The 2,305-nt window shown below is 39.7% G+C and overlaps 1 non-coding gene across 1 annotated transcript; it reads left to right on the top strand.

The window, feature by feature from the left end:
* Positions 1–1,372: 1,372 nt before the first annotated feature.
* LOC127746127 (small nucleolar RNA R71) lies at positions 1,373–1,480 on the top strand. The gene has a single exon (XR_008007746.1). It is a non-coding gene; the product is annotated as a small nucleolar RNA R71 (small nucleolar RNA).
* The last annotated feature ends 825 nt before the right edge of the window (positions 1,481–2,305 follow it).

The following is a 2,305-nucleotide window of genomic DNA, read 5'->3' as shown; positions in this document are numbered from 1 at the left end:
AGTGTCCAGGATTATGAAGTCAGCAGGGATGTAAAGGCCTTCAACCTTTACCAAGACATCCTCTACAAGTCCATAAGCTTGTTTCTTTGATTTGTTTGCCATCTCCAGTGAGATTCTTGCAGCTTGCACCTCAAAGATTTCCTATTTTTCCATTACAGAGAGTGGCATGAGGTTTATGCCTGACCCCAGGTCACACAGAGCCTTCTCAAAGGTCATGGTGCCTATGGTACAGGGTATTAAGAATTTTCTGAGATCCGGTTTCTTCTGAGGTAATGTCTGCCTAATCAAGTCATTCAGTTCATTGGTGAGCAAGGGGGTTCATCCTCCCAAGTCTCATTACCAAATAACTTGGCATTCAGCTTCATGATTGCTCCAAAGTACTTAGCAACTTGCTCTTCAGTAACATCTTCATCCTCTTCAGAGGAAGAATACTCATCAGAGCTCATGAATGGTAGAAGTAGGTTCAATGAAATCTCTATGGTCTCTGTATGAGCCTCATATTCCTTTGGTTCCTCAATAGGGAACTCCATTTTGTCCAGAGGACGTCCCATGAGGTCTTCCTCACTGGGATTCATGTCCGCCTCCTCCTCTGTGCATTCGGCCACTTTGATTATGTTGATGACCTTGTACTCTCTTTTTGGGTTCTCTTCTATATTGCTTGGGAGAGTACCAGGAGGAGTTTCAGTAACTCTTTTACTCAGCTGACCCACTTGTGCCTCCAGATTTCTGATAGAGGACTATGCCTCATTCATGAAACTGAGAGTGGTCTTGGATAGATCAGAGACTATGTTTACTAAGCTAGAGAGGCTCTGCTCAGAATTCTCTGTCTGTTGCTGAGAAGATGATGGGAAAGGTTTACTATTGCCAAACCTGTTTCTCTCACCATTATTGTTATTGAAGCCTTGTTGAGGCTTCAGTTGATCCTTCCATGAGAAATTTGGGTGATTCCTCCATGAAGAATTATAGGTGTTTCCATAGGGTTCTCCCATGTAATTTACCTCTTCCATTGCAGGATTCTCAGGGTCATAAGCTTCTCCTTCAGAGGAGGCTTCTTTAGCACTGCCAGATGCAGCTTGCAATCCAGTCAGATTCTGAGAAATCATATTGACTTGCTGAGTCAATATTTTATTCTGAGCCAATATGGCATTCAGAGTATCAATCTTAAGAACTTCTTTCTTTTTAGTTATCCCATTGTTTACAGGATTTTTTTCAGAAGTGTACATGAACTGGTTATTTGCAACCATTTCAATGAGTTCCTGGGCTTCTGCAGGCATTTTCTTCAGATGAATGGATCCGCCGCAGAATGGTCCAATGACATCTTGGATAACTCAGACAAACCATCATAGAAGATACCTATGATGCTCCATTCTGAAAGCATGTCAGAAGGACACCTTCTGATCAATTGCTTGTATCTTTCCCAAGCTTCATAGAGGGATTCACCTTCCTTCTGTTTGAAGGTTTGAACTTCCACTCTAAGCTTACTCATCTTTTGAGGTGGAAAGAATTTAGCTAAGAAGGTATTGACCAGCTTTTCCTAAGAGTTTAGGCTGTCTCTAGGTTGTGAGTTCAACCATATACTAGCTCTGTCTCTTACAGCAAAAGGGAAAAGCATAAGTCTGTAGACCTCGGGATCAACTCCATTGATCTTAACAATGTCACAGATTTGCAAAAATTAAGCCAAAAACTGATGAGGATATTCCAATGGAAGTCCATGAAACTTGCAATTCTATTGCATCAGAGAAACTAATTGAGACTTAAGCTCAAAGTTGTTTGCTCCAATGGCAAGGATAGAGATGCTCCTCCCATAGAAGTCAGGAGTTGGTGCAGTAAAGTCACCAAGCACCTTCCTTGCATTGTTGGCATTGTTTTTATTTTTGGTTGCCATGTCTTCTTCTTTTTCAAAAATTTCTGTCAGATCCTCTTTGGAAAGTTATGCTTTAGCTTCTCTTAACTTCCTCTTCAGAGTCCTTTTAGGTTTAGGATCAGCTTCAACAAGAATGCCTTTATCTTTGTTCCTACTCATATGAAAGAGAAGAAAATAAAGAAAGTATGGAATCATCTATGTCACAGTATAGAGATTCATTGATGTGTCAGAGGAAAAGAAGATTAGAAGGATGAGGTAAAGAGAAGAATTCAAACTTATAGAAAGGGACGGGGTCCGAATTATTAAAGGAGGATAAGTGTTAGTGATTAAATAGAAAGAAATGGGAGAGGGAGAATTTTCAAAAATTTTTAAATACAATAAAATTAGAGTTTAAAACAATTAGTTAATTAAAAAGAATTTTGAAAAAGTTGTTAGTGGTTT

The sequence above is a fragment of the Arachis duranensis genome, chromosome 3 (assembly GCF_000817695.3).
Source record: "Arachis duranensis cultivar V14167 chromosome 3, aradu.V14167.gnm2.J7QH, whole genome shotgun sequence".
Lineage (NCBI taxonomy): Eukaryota > Viridiplantae > Streptophyta > Magnoliopsida > Fabales > Fabaceae > Arachis > Arachis duranensis.
Note: the sequence above shows the minus strand (reverse complement) of the source record. Positions and strands in the feature narration are given on the sequence as shown.